The sequence below is a fragment of the Zingiber officinale genome, chromosome 6B (genome assembly GCF_018446385.1).
Source record: "Zingiber officinale cultivar Zhangliang chromosome 6B, Zo_v1.1, whole genome shotgun sequence".
In the NCBI taxonomy this organism is placed as follows: domain Eukaryota; kingdom Viridiplantae; phylum Streptophyta; class Magnoliopsida; order Zingiberales; family Zingiberaceae; genus Zingiber; species Zingiber officinale.
The window spans coordinates 109,400,598-109,417,148 of NC_055996.1; positions in this window are offsets into that span (position 1 = coordinate 109,400,598).

Sequence of the window (16,551 nt, forward strand, 5' to 3'; positions counted from 1 at the left end):
GTAAGTTGGATCGGAAGCTACGGCTCCGCCAAAGACCTCTGGAAGAAATTCCTGGAGTTCCACGAAGGCACCTCAGAAGCAAAGCTAGTGAGACGCGACATCCTCCGGACACAACTAACAAACCTACGAATGAACAACGACGAGAAGGTAGCGCAACTTCAAGCGAGAATCAAGGAGCTGATAATGCAGCTGAAAAATCTCGGCGAATCGGTAATGAATCGAGATTCCATCCGATACGCGCTCAATGTCTTCCCCCACAACTCCTGAATGTGCGTCCTTAGTAGATGCATACTACATCTCTAAAGACTTTGAGATAAGTAGTTTAGAAAGCTTATTCTCTACCTTCTAACTTCACGAGTCTCGACTTGCAGAGCCTAAATAAGTAGAGAAGTCAAACCTCAACATCGCCCTAAAAGCCGAAAAGGACGACTCCGACTCCGAAGCATCGATCGACGAAACTGAAGCGGCTCTTCTGGTAAGAAAATTAAATAAGTTTGTTAAAACTAATAAGTTTAAATCGCAGACGAGGAAACATCAACGCAACAGAAGGATGGTCCGATACTACAACTACAATGAGGAATGACACATCAAGGATGATTGTCCCAAACTGAAGAAAAAGAACAAGGAAAAATCTCAAAAACCAACGTCCTCAACACGCAAGAGTCTAAAGGCTACATGGGATGATTCTTCATCCTCCGAGTCAGAAGTCGAAGCCTTCTCAGGAGTAGCGCTGATGGCCAATCATCTCTTTAAAAATGACTCAGACTTAAAGATGAGCATAGATGAAGGGGGAGGATCATCAGAAGAAGAAGAAAGCTGCGATGAAGGGGGAGCATTACCAAGTGAGGTAAGTAAGGTACGTGATCTCACTTCTACTCAGTCTTTTCAGTTCATCAAAGTGCTAACAAAAGATCTTGCAAAATTAGAAAAAGAAAATGCTGAATTGAAATTGAACCTAGCAAAAGCATGCCCACTAGAAATGTATGATAATCTAAAATTAGAAAATGAAAAATTAAAAGTTGAAATTGAAAAATTGAAAAATAATGATGAATACGTTAATAAATTCCCAAATTCAAAACTAAGAATTTATGGAAAATTAAATTGGTATATTAGAAAACATCAGGGACAACTTAGGAAAGTTTCTAGAAACTAGGTACCCCCTAAGTTTTTGAATAACCCAGTAAGAAGGAATCTATACTGGATTCCAAAATCTACGCTAGATTAAAATTTTTATAAATTAAGAGCTTTCAGCGAGAAAATTAAACATTAAAATTTCGTTATGAGGCTTTGACTAAAAAATGGTTGTTGCTCCAATAACCAATAAGGCCTAGTGTCTCGCCACTGTCTGGAAGCCGAATATAGAAATGAAATGTTTAATTAACTTTCTAAAAAAGTATTAAAATTAAAAATAAATAATGCTTTGAAAATTTTTTAAACATCTTCCTGAAAATTCTTCAAAAATATTTTTTATCTAGAAAAATGTGTCTTGCTTAAAATTTTTACTTAGAAAAATTCTCATTTTTTAAAAAAATCGTTTCTAAAATTAGATTTTTTTTCTAATCTAAGCTTTTCTAAAAATAATATTAAATTTTTACTTAGCAAATTTTTCAAATGACTTAGAAATTTTTTTGGGGATTTTGGAAATGACTTAGAAAATTGTGTTTACCCTATTTTTGCTGTGATCAAAGGGGGAAAGTTAAGTAACAAGTTTAGGGGGAGTTAGGAAAATTAAATTTTTTAATATTTTTTTTTTGTTTTGTTATTGCAAATTTTAGTATTGCAATTTTTGTGCTTAAAATGTTAGTTTAATAATTTTCTTAAAATTACTATTTGTTTTTTTCCCTAACTTGAACTTGGGTTGATGCACATCAAAAAGGGAGAGATTGTTGGAACCCGTGGTTGTTTTGATGTGATCAACCAAGTTAGTTAGGTCCTGTTTATTTTTGATCCCTGTGTCTAAGTGTGCAGGAGCTTAGGAGCGCAGGAAGTCGAGCGGAAGTAGCAGCTAGCGTGAAGGACGGCACGGGAAGGGAGCCGACGGGCTCGGTGCGTCCGAAGGACGAGAGAGCTACGGAAGAGTACACCGGTGGGCGAGAAGAACGTGTGTGACGTTTGAGGGACGTAAAGCCGGGATGGAAGACTGTTCGAGGAGAAGGCCGGAAATTGAGTTCGGGTGAGCCCTATTCCGGTTGACCGCAATTACCCAAGCGAGCGGAACCAGAGCAAGTCAACCTAGAAGTTGACTTGACAAGTGTTCGGTCGACTGGACGTCATGATCCATCGACCGAACCCCTATCATCAGAAGCCAGCCGTTGGTGACACGTCAGCAGCCATGTCAGCAACTAATCGTTGGTTGATCGGTCGACCGAACCTTCTAATCGGTCGACCGAACCAGAAATAAACCAAAGACTTAGTCAAGCATGCAAATCGGGCCAGCTCAAAGAGAGACCGTTGGTTGATCAGTCGACTGAACAATGGGATCGGTCGACCGAACGTAGGCTCGATCCACACAGACTGCATCTAGACAGAAGGCTTGTCAAGTACGCAGGTTCGGTCGACCGAACCTGGGGATCGATCGACCGATCCCTCTCGAGTCAAATCCTGATCCCGAAGATCAAGTGAACTGGATAAATCTTGGAACCCCTATATAAAGGGGTCTCGAACAACTATTCAGGATCAACGAAAATCAACTCTGTATTTCATTTCCAAGCAACGTGTAAGAGCTTTCAAAGTGTAAAAAGTTTCTCCGCCTTCAGAGAAGGAGACTCTGTTAGTACATCTGTTCAACCGCCTTGGATTAACAACCGTCTCGGTTGTAACCAAGTCAATTCACTGAGCCCCTTTTTCTTCTCTATTATTTTTACTTAACTTTTCTGTTGCTTTTATTTTGAGTTGAAAGTTTTGAGGAGGGTATTTTTTTTTATAGGTAATTCACCCCCCCCCCCCTCTTGCCAGTCCCGCTGAACCAACAATAATATTTATCTAATAATATAATTTTACATAGTTCAAATTTCATATAAAATACTTTAATATTTACTTAAGCGGTGCTCGATGATATTTTAAGTATAAAACTCATTTATTACTAATTTCAAGTCTATTTTCTTAGACAATTATTATTATATATCGAGAATCATACAATCGAAAAGTAAATCATCATCCATCTTGTTGTGACATGTCATTTTAAGAAATTTCATGGATGAAAAAGCTCTCTCTATCGTTGCAGTTGATACATGAAGAGTCAATACAAGACGAATCAATATCTGAATCATAACATAACACTTAGTCTTTTTGGTCACAATCATTTCTCTATATAATACATAAAGAGTATAAATTTGTTAAAACTCACGATCACTAACTATGTCAAGTTGATCGTGTTCCAATTCAGCTCTCAAAGCATGAATTTATTGTTGAGTAAAATCAGCCAGATAAAATTTTGATGCAAGCTTGCAAATATCGCCCACATTAAATTTTTTTAATGAATCGGCGGGATCCAAAGCTGAACAAAGAGCAAAAAGTTCTATTGTTACCTCTCTGAATCTACAATTTAGTTCCATCACTTGAAAACCTATTGTAGCATTAAAAAAATAATAGTGATAATGATGCTCAACTGTGACATGATCTCGTTGTTGACAATAACGATTAACTTTATAACCACAACTCATATCTGGCATCTTAATATTATGTTGTTCACAAAAAGTCTTTAATTTCTTAAAAAATTTATCCTAACCATTTTTTCTAAATTTTAGAAGGATGACTTTTGTGGTTGAAATAAATTTTAAAGCATTCATAATGTCTTGTGATTTATTTTGTAGAGCTTGACAAAGAATGTCAGTGTTTTCTAAGATATTTTCCATCAAAAACAACACAAATACACATTCAAAACTCATAATTATGTTGCATAAACCACAAGTTTCCCCACGTATTGTACCATTTGTCCCATTTTTACTGAGATTTCCAAGGATTTTACAAGTTCTTGCATACAAGTCTATCAAGTTCCTAACAGTTGAATCATAATGAGAGCTCCAATAAGTAGCACTGGGTCTATGCAATATACCAATTTGATTAGCTCCTGTGTCAGACTCATACTCACCAATAGCCAACATATATGCAATCTCTTCTTATTAAGCAGATTGTAAATCACTAAGATGTTTAGGAGATGAGATGACAAAGTTTATAATGGAAGTCAAATAACAAAAGAATTGCCTAATAGAATGCACATCCTTAGCAGCTGCAACAAATATTAACGATAAATGATGAGTAAAATAATGTAGATAATAGGCATATGGATAATCTCTAAGAAATAATGCTTCGAGCCCATTTCATTCACTACACATATTACTTGCACCATTGTACCCTTGTCCCCTCATGTTGTAGATTTGAATATTGTGTTGAACAAAGATGTCAGAAATTGATTTCTTAAGGTTTACTGATGTTGTGTCCTCTGTTGGGACATGACCAATGCGGTGTGTCCTAAAACACGTTTCATAAACATGCGCAGAGAAAAATAAAATAATAATAATTCCTAAATTATTACATCACACGCATCACACGCATATAAGGATACAACATGCCAAACATGATCGCATAATTAAATTTTTACAGAAAGTAAATTTACGCTAGGTGTACCTTAGGGATGACCTGTAACGAGAAGGGCATCAACCGTAGTGATGTTGTCTAACCTCACCTCTATTCATATCCATGCCAAACTCCTCTAGACAACTCCTTGAGTACAAGGCTCTTCTTCGGAAGTTACTAGCCACGAGCGTATAAGAGAGATCAAGAGGAAGAGGAAGAGAAGCACACAAGAAAGGGATTTCTTCCTTGTGGTGGTCACGACAACAAGGGGAAGTTGGTGGCGGCAAAGAGAGAGGGGAGAGGGAGAGGAAAAGAGAAATTGGGTTAAGATTTTCCAAAAACCTTACAAGCCAATTAATGATCTCATGTATATAATTTTCTCTTCAACCATATCAATATATAACCCTCATTAATGAATTGGATTAAAAAGTACAAATCCAACCCATTATCCCTTAACCAAAAATTAACCAATTATCCCCTTGGTTTGGTTCACAACTAAACCAAGTTGGTTCATGACTAATTCATGATTAAATCAAATATTGTCCAACTCTTCCATAAAAGATATAGCCCATCAGCGCTTCCATTGCGATAAATATTTTCATATTTGTCTTATGTATGGTCCAACCAAATATTTATCTCTTGATCTAAGAATCATATTCATTAACTTGTTTTACGTCTTTTAGAGACTCGTTAGTGTATGTGACCCAACAGGTTCCCGGTTTATCTTGGTTGTCCATAATTAACTACTTAATTATAGAACGATCATGAGTGGCACTTAGTAGTACATCATGATCCCCAACTAGCCGAAAAATCATAGTTGATCTTAGAATTAAGTCCAAACCCTTCAGCAGCTACAGTGAGTCGTGTCTCGTTCCTTTCACTCGTCTTATACCTACTTGGTTCAAGACATGGTCTATGTGTCTTGTCCCCACTAGGCGGACTACGTCACACCTAACTCATGTAATACTTACTCATTTTGTGAATTCAAATTACTCGTACATATGTATAAGAGTCTCGCACTCTTAACATGTGATGCTTTGGCTAAAGACTTTGAGTAATAATCCTAACGAGTGGTTATAGGGTATACGGCTCCTCACAAGGAGCAGTGAATCCTCTATGAGCTATCCAAACACCTTTAGACACTTCAACTTATACCCAATCATCCCGGGTTCACACCTCAATGAGATGCTTACTTAAGATGTCAAAGTATAAGTCTCCATGACTAAGATGACTTGTATACCTCAAGTCGAAGGAAACTTGTATTCGTGTTGCAGTAAGAACTTCACAGACATATCTATATATATATGTAGAGAACCATATGAAGTCTTACAACGAGTCACTCCAATGAACTAGTTGTCATTGTTGGTCCCTTTGGAGGCCGACAAGAGGGGAGGGGTGAATTTCCCTACAAGAATTAAACCAAAAACCTTTCTCGGATATTCAACTAATTAACAGACACTTGTAATAATAAAAAGAAGAGACTAAATTAAAAGATTAGACACAAGAGGATTTACTTGGTTTGCAATCAGAGGATTGCTAATCCAGGGTAAAGATGGCGCACTATCTAATTCTCCTCTGGGCGGAGTAGCCTCTTATAGCGTTGACAGTAAAAGAATAGAAAGCACAGAAAGAAATGAATTACAAGTTTGTTGATTTGACTATGCAGATCAGTGCTATATTTATAGCACTGGTCGAGGCGCCCTGAATGGATTCCGGGCGCCCCGGGGGATAAAATTTTATCCCCCAATGATCAGATCGCGTTTGACGCGATCCTGGTCAAAATCCAGGTTCGGGCGCCCCGGAGCCCAAAGTCAACAACGTTGACTTTTTCGTCTCCGGTTCAGCTCGTCTCGGTCCGGGTCTTGTTCGCTCCGGCTCCGCTAGCTTGGGTGATCTCGGTCATCCAGAATAGGGCTCACCCGAACCCAAGTTCCGGCCTTTTCCTCAAGCAGCCTTCCTTCCTGGTTTCTCGTCCCTCGAACGTCGCGCACGTTCTTCTCGTCCACCGGTGTACTCTTCCGCGGTCACCTCGTCCCTCAGACGCACCGAGCTCGTCGGCTCTCTTCCCGTGCCGTCCTTCTCGTTAGCCGCGTCTTCCGCTCGACTTCCTGTGTTCCTAAGCTCCTGCACACTTAGACACAAGGGTTAGACAACGCAGGACCTAACTTAACTTGTTTGATCACATCAAAACACCTTGGGGTTCCAACAATCTCCCCTTTTTTGATGTGAGCAACCCAAGTTAAGTTAGGGTAAAACAGATGCAATAAAAATAGTTAAGTTTCAATTATATTACCTCCCCCTAGACTTAACATACTTCTCCCCCTTTGATCACATAAAAATTGAGGTTATAAAAAGTCTAAGGTAAATCCTTAAAAAATCTTAAGTGTAAAAAAAAAGTTTATGAATCATGTCTAAGTAAAGATACTCTTCAGAATTTTTCTTTCGAGAAAAATTTAAGTAAAATATTTTTCAGAAAAAAACAGTCATAAGTGTTAACAAAAATTTCTTAAAATGTAAGTTTGAAACTTAATTCAACATTTCCTTAAAAAAAATTCCAAAAAAAATCTAAGGCAATTTTTTTAAAAAAATTTCTAAGGCAATTTTTTTTAAAAAAAAATCCTATGGTAAGTCTTAAAAACAATTTCTAAGAAAAATTTTCTAAGTTAAAAAAATTTTCGAAGGCAGTTAAAAAAAATCTTAGTAAAAAAAGTTTTAAGGCAATTTTTTTTTAAAAAAACTTAAGGTAATAAAAAAAAAATCTAAGTCAAATTTAAAAAATTTTAAAGGTAATTTTCATAAAAGAAATTTTCTAAGGTAAAAATTTCTAAATCAATTTTAAATATTTTCTAACACAAATTGAATAACTCTTTTTAAAGCATTAAGTAAATTAAATTAATGCTTTTTCAGTTAGTCAATTAAATTTTTCATTTCGATACTTGGCTTCCAGGTCGTGGCGAGACACTAGGCCTTCTTGGTTATTGGAGCAACAACCACTTCCTTAGACAAAGCCTTATAAAGAAATTAGTTGTTTAATTTTCTTGTTGAAAATGCTAAGTCTAATTTTAATTTTAAATTAAACAAGTTTTTGGAACCCAGTAGAGGTTCCTACCTACAGGATTAACCAAGTATTTCCTAGGTACATAGACTTTTGATATATTTTTAATTTAACTTTGATGAAATCTATAATACCAATTTAAACCTCTATAATTTCTAAAAGTAGAAATATTTGAACCATTAAATTTTTTCAATCTTTTTATTTCTTCTTTTAGTTTTTCATTTTCAATTTTTAATTTTTCAAAATCCTCTATAAGATATGATTTGGCCAAAATTCTTTTTGTTTCTAAAATTTTATTTTCTAATTTGGTATTTTTATTTTCTAATTTATACATGAAATTTGTCATTGCCTTAATACCAAAGTAAAGTTCATCAGGGGGTAAGAGGCATACCTCACTTACCATATCAGACTTGAAACCTGAATCTCCCCCTGCTTCGCTACTTCCATCTGAGGTCGCTCCCCCTTCATCGATGCTGGGTTCTGATGTACTTTGTCCTTCGTAGCTTGCCATCAGTGTTATCCCGGCATATTCTTGAATCTCGGACTCAGATGAAGAAGTGTCGTCCCAAGTAGCTTTTAGGTTCTTGTGCTTCTTGGGAATCTTGCCTTTGTCCTTCTTTAGTTCTGGACAATCTTCTTTTAGGTGTCCTTCCTTTTGACACTAGTAGCAACGCATCTTTCTTCTATTTCTTGGATTCTTTTTACTCTGCATTTCTTTGAATTTATTAGATCTAAAAAACTTTTTAAAATCTCTTACCATGTATGTTTCCTGATCGTCTTCTGAATCTGACTCGGGTTCATCCTTCTTGGTTGCATTTAGTGCAATCATCTGGCTTGCTTCCTTTGTTGTCCCGACATACCTAGTTTCATGCAATTCAAGAGTGGAGAATAGTTCTTCTAAAGTACTTACCTCCAGGTCTTTTGAAATGTAATAGGTGTCGACGGTTGATGTCCAATCTGAAGTTCTGGGAAACGTGTTGAGTGCGTAGCGTATTGTTTCCCAATTTGTTACCGTTTCTCCGAGGTTCTCGAGACCAGTAATCAGTTCTTTTACCTTTGCGTGTAGACTAGCTACCTTCTCACCTTTTTCCAGTCGGATGTTCATTAGCTTGTTCCAGAGGATGTCTCTTCTAGCGAGCTTCGCTTCGGACGTGCCTTCGTGGAGTTCCAGGAACTTCTCCCAGATTTCTTTGGCAGATGAATAGCTTGCGATGCGGTTGACCTCTTGAGGCGGCAACACGCTCAGCAGGTGATATTCCACACGACTGTTTGCTACAGACTCATTTTGCTCCTTCTTTGTCTAATGGCTCTCTTCTTTTTCTTCTCCATCTTGATTCATCGGAGCTACAAAACCATATTTCATAATAAATCGAATTTCGAAATCAGTTCTTAGGAATACCTCCATACATCACTTCCAGTCTGCGAAGTCTCCCTTAAATTTTGGTGGAACAATGCTTGGTCCGACCATCTTGTTGCTTCAATCAGCAGTTAGTCCTCCTGAAGCGCCTGACTCTAATACCACTTGTTGGTCCCTTTAGAGACCGGCAAGAGGGGAGGGGTGAATTGCCCTACAAGAATTAAACCAAAAATCTTTCTCGGATATTCAACTAATTAACAGACACTTGTAATAATAAAAATAAGAGACTAAATTAAAAGATTAGACACAAGAGGATTTATTTGGTTTGCAATCAGAGGATTGCTAATCCAAGGCAAAGATGGTGCACTATCTGATTCTCCTCTGGGCGAAGTAGCCTCTTACAGCGTTGACAGTAAAAGAATAGAAAGCACAGAAAGAAATGAATTACAAGTTTGTTGATTTGACTGTGCAGATCAGTGCTATATTTATAGCACTGGTCGGGGCGCCCCGAATAGGTTCCAGGCGCCCTGGGGGGATAAAATTTTATCCCCCAACGATCAGATCACGTTTGACGCGATCCTGGTCAAAATCTAGGTCCAAGCGCCCGGAAGGGTTCCGAGCGCCCCGGGCTGCTCCGGGCGCCCCGGAGCCCAAAGTCAACAATGTTGACTTTTTCATCTCCGGTTCAGCTCGTCTCGGTCCGGGTCTTGTTCACTCCGGCTCCGCTAGCTTGGGTGATCTCGGCCATCCGAAATAGGGCTCACCCGAACCCAAGTTCCGGCCTTTTCCTCGAGCAGCCTTCCTTCCTGGTTTCTCGTCCCTCGAACGCCACACACGTTCTTCTCGTCCACCGGTGTACTCTTCCGCGGTCACCTCGTCCCTCGGACGCACCGAGCCCGTCGGCTCTCTCCCCGTGCCGTCCTTCTTGTTAGCCGCGTCTTCCGCTCGACTTCCTGTGTTCCTAAGCTCCTACACACTTAGACACAAGGGTTAGACAACACAGGACCTAACTTAATTTGTTTGATCACATCAAAACACCTTGGGGGTCCAACAGTCATAACCAGTATCCACGTTTAACTCTCGACATGCCAATGTCTCCAGCCAGTGAGAAAATAGCTACTTGGTCGAACCAAGAAGTATAACCCGTGCTAGTCTTACAGAATTGATGGTGTCCGAATACTTCAATTTGATGACTAAGAAATTTTAATATATTCATAATTGTACATGTAGAGATAACCACTAGTTGTGATTCAATCACAAATTCTCTCATGCTATGAATTATATTACGGGCATTTAATAAATGATTTTAAGACAATCAAACATATAATATGCACTCAAATAGTGAATCTATACTTATCAAATAAATAGAAAAAATCATAAGGCAATTGCCTTAAGACATCCCTCAAATTCTAACATCCTTAACACTCAAAATCTCAAAAAAATGCTCAGCCAAAAAACCAGAATTATTAACAAATCTACAAATAAGGGTCATTTGCTCTTTTTTAGATTAATCTTGAGCTTCATCAACAAGAATACAAAATTTGGCATCTACCAATTCATCTCGAATCATTGTTCTCACTTTATTAGTAAGGATATGCAATATTTCCTTTTGAAATTGCAGAGAAGTGTATTTAGCATTTTGCGGGGCATTATGTAACACAACTTTTATAATTTCATCATTTAAATATGCTTAAAATTTTAACAATTCAATAAAATCTCCATGATTTAAGAAACTCTTTGATTCATCATGACCTCTAAAACCTTCAATTGTTGCTTTTAGACGCAACCTATTCTTTATAATTTCTTCTATAGATCTTCAGCATTCATCACTTTGTCAATATTTTGCTTTGGTTTCATCAAATCCTGAACACATTTCACACTATTATGTGATGAAGATAATGAACTAACATGAATAAGAAATGCACATTGTTCTCCATCATTAACTCTCTTCCAACTGTTAAACCCTTCAAAAATAAGTGCAGAACGAGCCATTGGATTACTTGTATTCTCAAAAAGAAAGCATGGAAAACAATATGCTTTGTCCTTTGAAGGCGAATATTCTAGCCAAGGAAATTGATTGAACCAAACATATTGAAATCAATGGTTTTGCTTTCCAATTTTTGTTCTTGGATACTCAACAAGTTTAGGTTGATAAGGCCCTGCTTTGATATATACTCTTCTAATCTCATCTCGTTCATTAACAGAGTATTCACAAATCAATTTTCATAATCCTAGATCTCGTTCAATAGAAAAAATATCAAATTCTTCTTCTCTTTGTTCTATTGGCCTAGGTACGGAAGGAGGTTGTAAATCGGAAGTAGAGAATCCAATTGTTGGTCTAAGAGTTATATCACATTGCAATTGATTATCAGATTCAGATTGATATCTCTTTTCCTAAAAAATGATAGTAATATTTTTGACTTTTTATTTGAAGGTTGGTGGTGTTTCATTTATAACCTAAAGAAAAAATAGCTATAAATTAATTATTTATAACTTAAGAACAAAAAACGACTACTAATCAATTATAACAAATTCAATCGTATTATTCATTTTATGACAAACTCAAACACAATAATAAATCAATTTATAATATGACAACACATCCCCAATATTAGAATCATAATTTTTAGATAATTTAAAATTTTTAAATAATTGCAAATAAAATCACAACTAAAAATCTAAGATTACCTGTGATTTGTCACTTCAAGATAAAGAGAAGTACAATGCCTACCCATAAAATCCAGTGTTATGATGAAACTTGAAATGTCTGAAATCAAAAAAAAAAATAAAGGACTTAAAAAGGGAACAAATTTGGGAATTTAGAAGTAATCTTAGCACCTTAAACTCATCCATAGAAATAAAATGTGTTAAAAATATTTTCTTTTTTTATGATTGAATTTCAGTTTCTAATTGTTGTTTAAATGGTTTGAGATTGTAGTCGCAAAAGCAGGACTCAGCCGATTGGCTAAGAATTCAGTCACAGCAATCACAAACCATAAAAAAAAATGAAAATTGTTGCAGAACAAGAGAGTCAAGTGAGGTGCCCAATTCATTTTCTTGTCCCCCTATTTCGATTGATTTTAAGAGGGAAAAAAAGGAGAGATTCTTAGGCAAAATTGATGGACAGGTTGGATTTTGATGAAGGATGAAGAAGACGAAGAAGATGTAGATGGAGATTACCACTTACCAGTGCTTGAAAAGGTATTGCAAGAGGTTGAGCGAGGAGAGCCGATGGTTGAAGAAGGAGATGATGCACTAAAGGTGGCGACGGTCACTGGCTCGATGTGTAGTATAGTTCGTGCTAGAGGAAGAGGGTGGCGAAAAAATTTAAATTTTAATCAAAATATTTAAAATTATATATATATATATACATATAATTAATGGGATAATTTTATTAGGATTTAATTAAGTCTATTTAAATTATCCCAATCATAGTTAGGAGTTGATTAAAATTATTAACCTAAATTAATTTAATTAAATCCTAACTTAGAACTTACCCATATGTATCTTGTTTCGGTCGAGGTGATAGATCACCAGGACCACGCGACGAATTCGAAAATGTCCCTAAGCCCAAGTGACGTGTCCAGGCTTGTCGTCAGATCCGAGTGACACGTCTAGGACTGTCGTCGAGTCCGAGTGATGCACCCGGCATGTCGTCGGGTCCGAACGATGAGTCCGGCCCATCGCCAGGTTGAGACGACTCCTCTGGGCCCGTCACCGAACTCGGGCGATGTTTATGAGGTCATGCGATGCGTCCGGACTCGTCACTTGGCCCAAGCGATGCGTCCGGACACATCACAGTGGCAAAATGGTCGTAGCAGCAGCTCCAAGTGCGGTGGTGGCGGAAGAAGGTGAATTATCACCTAAAGCACCGCCTCAACCTAAGGCGGTGCAATTGATGCCCGCCTCTTGCCTTTTAGAACACTACATACATGTATACAACAACTCATCTATCAACTTCATCATCGTCATACATCGGCTTGCTAATTGCCTCAGTCTCGTCTTCCTCCATATAATCATCAATCGATCCGCACCCTTCCTGAACACATGAAGTTGTTGAAACCAATTTTGAGTATAACTAAAGGAAAGAAAGTGACTTTTCATCTTCTTTTTTATTTTCTTTAAATCAGTGATCTTAGTTTTGCCATGTCCGTCTCATGAACTTCGCAACTACTCCCACCATGTTGATGTTCAACCTTTAAGCGTGATGGCAATCAATTTCACATTCACACGATCAGACACAATTCTTTATATTCAAAAATCCTCTCCACTTCGTTAATCCAATTAATGAATCCCTCTACTTGTAATGTACTATAAAATCCGGGTAAATCAACTCGAAAACTGAGGTCTCCATATCATTCCTCTCGACCACGACGTTCCCAGTATGTATCACGATGGTTATATGGGTTCTCAAAAGTAGACTCAAATTCACAATCAGAGATTTCACGATCTTCAAAATCTCGTGCCGCTAGACATTAGGTTAATTTTATGACTTGCATCTATAAATCCTCACGCTGTGATTACAATGTGAGGCTTCCTCTTTCGAATATGCCCATTATGACCGCGACAACCCGCCGTTGAAACTGACGAAGTTTCACTGAAGCAGATATTAATGTTGGACGTGTGTAGTTACTTCACATGTTACCGAGGAGTGGACAAGTAACGCCCACTCCTCTTCCTATATAGTCCTCCAAGGAATCTAAAAAAGGTGTTCGTTCATTTAGGATTTGGTCAGTCCAAGTGCAAGCAGGAACAAAGGGATAAGCGGTGAAGGCTCTGTACGACCTCTCTAAGGAAGAACATTCATGTAGAAGAGAAATTTGATTTGTGAACCTTTGAAGGGCTCTTCGATCTTGTCGTGATTGCTCTTCTGACAACAAGCACAAAGGTCACGGGTTGTTGTCGCCGATTGCAGAATAAGGACAAGATCTTTGGAAGATCACTGTCAATGTTCACAGTTTACATATTTTATTTCTATATTCCCATGCTTTAAAATCAAAAATGGTATCAGAGCATAGATTCTAAATACATGAGAAAATCTTTAAAAAATATAGATCTGCTACATTAACAGCCCTCCTAGTGCCAGCCCCACGAATATGGAGGGAGGTACATGCAGGCACATAGGCGTCAGGCGCATGGTGGAGTAAACCCCAAGTCGTCAGTTCCTGAGAATCGCCCCCTAACTATTACGCCAGAGATGTCATGCGCCTATCATCTGTGCTACGCCCTGAAGGTATGAGAAAATCTCTAAAACTTACCTCTACAATGACAAATCACTCGCTGAAATGTTATGCCTCGTGACTCCTATTCGCTATCGAGAAAAAACACCGATGGAAGTTGCTCTGTTTGTGTTGTTTTCGTCGCCAGGCAAAATCGTAATTGTGTCGTGATATACAGTCATCACCGGGCCAAACCTTGCATGTGTCATGATCTGCCACCGTTGTCGAGCCCCAAACAGTGACCACTTCCACAGAGTTTGTCTCCGTTCTAGCACACGGGCAAAAAGAGGGATGCACAACATTGTCGGCAGTGTAGGGGTTGGCAATGAAGGAGAAGAAGTAGAAACTGCTGTTAGCGTAGACTAGGGTTCACAAGCAAAAACTGAAATGTTTTTTTTTTGTTTCTCATTTGATGCATCATTTGAAAAATTAACTTGGACGAGTGAGAGATGTTTACGTGTATAGTTATTGCACAAATTACCAAGGAGTGGACAAGTAACACCCACTCCTCTACCTATATAGTCATCCAAGGAATTTGAAAAAGGCATTCGTTCATTTGGGATTTGGTTCGTCCAAGTGCAAAAAGAAACAAAGGGATAAGAGGTGAAGGTTTTGTACGATCTTTCTAAGGAAGAACATCCACGTTGATGAGGGATTTGATTTGTGAACATCTGAAGGGCCTTCGATCTTGTTGGGATTGCTCTTCCGATAACAAACATGAAGGTCATGAGTTGTCATCGCCAATTGCATATGAAGACAATATCTTTGACAAATTACTATGAGTGTTTATTATTTATAGATTTCATTTATATATTTTTATGCTTTAGAAGGATCTAATATTAACTAACGCCGTATATAATAGTGTTTATTCTAGAGGCAGAAGCTCATAAAGGAATTGTAAAGAAAATAAAAAAACAGCCAAATATAAAGAAGTCATCTCTCGGTTTAATCATAATAAATTAAATCCAAACAAAAGATAATGTTTAACATCAACTAAATAATTGTTAAAACAAAATCAAAATCCTAAGACCTAAAAAAAATTAAAAAATTAACAGAAAAAAACGTAACAGAAAAAAAAAATTAACATTCAAAAAATTAGCATAAAGAAAAATCTTCAGAGACTTCGAAAAATGTTAAATAGTATTTTTTTCATCAAGACTATTACACGAGAAACCTGAATAAAAAATTATGATCTTTAAAAGCTCATGTCTTTATTTCGATGATTTTATGCTTAACCAAACTCTCTAATTCTTTTATTTTTTAAAAAAAAATGATGAGATAGATGGATGATGATGTAGTGAATTAGGATGCTAATATTTTATAAACCAAATAACTACCTATTTACTTTTGATGATTTCACAATTAATTTCATTGCCAATTTAATGGTTCTTTGAAGAAGCTGTCCAAATTATTAATTTACTTAAACAAAAAAATATTAATCCAGGACTAACATGGAGGTGAAAGGCCCGGATGGTCACTAGGTAAATTAGGGAAAGAGAAATGATATTCTTAAGGAAAAATCTCAAAAAATACTCTTAAGGATAGATACATAAATGATGGGATCCACAAAAAATAAAATCGTGGATCCCATCATTTATATGTCTATCCTTAAGAGTTTTTCTTGAGATTTTTTCTTAAGAATATCATAGCTCATTAGGAAAATGTAACGGGTGGTCATGCACATGAGAAATTTGAGAAACCATAGGGCCATGGGTGTATATTTTATATTTAGTTCCGCGTGAGTTTCGAACCCATCTCGCTGGGTTACCCTTTGTCATTAGATTAATTACTTAAATGAGAGTAAAATCTCTACTAGTATAATGGACTGTCCGATTGGAGACACGTGTACAAAGTAGAAGTGGGAAGAGACATGTGAATATAGATTGCTCGATGAATCCTAGTAAGCCTAAGCTAAGGAGCATGTAAAGATGAAAGACTAATCCTTTATATTTGATGGATCATTAAAAGGTTTTCTTGAGGTAGGAAATTCGGCACAAAATTCAGGTGGAAGACACTTTCTGTTTTTTCGAACTCCCTATCCCTGAGCATGTGTGTAAAATCTCAACAAAATTAACCCTAAATAAATGCCAAAAAAAACAACTTTGAAGTCAAATGGCAAATTTTCAAATAATATAATTTCCACACGTTCCAAAACAAATCGTTGTTGATTGTTTCTGTCCGAGAGGTGTCTGAGAGCCAGGATGAGTTAACTCTTTTGACTGTTGACTTTGATGATGAGTTGGCAATAATTTTCTTAAGTCGAGAAGTCGGATGTTAAGTTTTGACTAAGTTAGATAATAGAACGCACAATGTAATAAATTAGAATTTGCCCAGAGATTTATAAT